We start from the raw sequence: 610 nt of genomic DNA on the forward strand, positions 1-610 counted from the left end.
CCCTTCGCTGAGACACTCATGCACTGTATACTGAGACACACACACTGTACACTGCAACACAGAAACATACTGTACACTGAGATACACGTACGCGCTGTCCACTGTGACTCACACTCACATGGTACACTGAGAAAAACTCACTGCACCCTGAGACACATGCACTGTACACTGACAGATGTACTGTACACTGAGGCATACACACACAAACACACACACACTCGGTACACTGAGGCAGACACACTTCACTGAGACACACACACACTTTACACACCCACTCACACACACACGCACATACACGCACACACACTGCATACCAAGATGCACACAGACTGTACACTGAGACACATACACTGAAGACTGAGACATTGTACACTGAGACTCACAGACACACACTGTACACTTAAACGCACGCTGTACATTGTGACACACACTTACACTGTACACTGAAAGAGGATACTGTACACTGACACGCACACAGTGCACACTGATAGACATACTGTACATTGACACAACACACACACACACCCACACATAAAGAGTACAATGAGGCACACACACTACACTGAGACACACACAAACTGTACACTTACAGACACATTATACACTGAGA

Source organism: Rhincodon typus, chromosome 28, assembly GCF_021869965.1.
Source record: "Rhincodon typus isolate 14 chromosome 28, sRhiTyp1.1, whole genome shotgun sequence".
Classification (NCBI taxonomy): Eukaryota; Metazoa; Chordata; class Chondrichthyes; order Orectolobiformes; family Rhincodontidae; genus Rhincodon; species Rhincodon typus.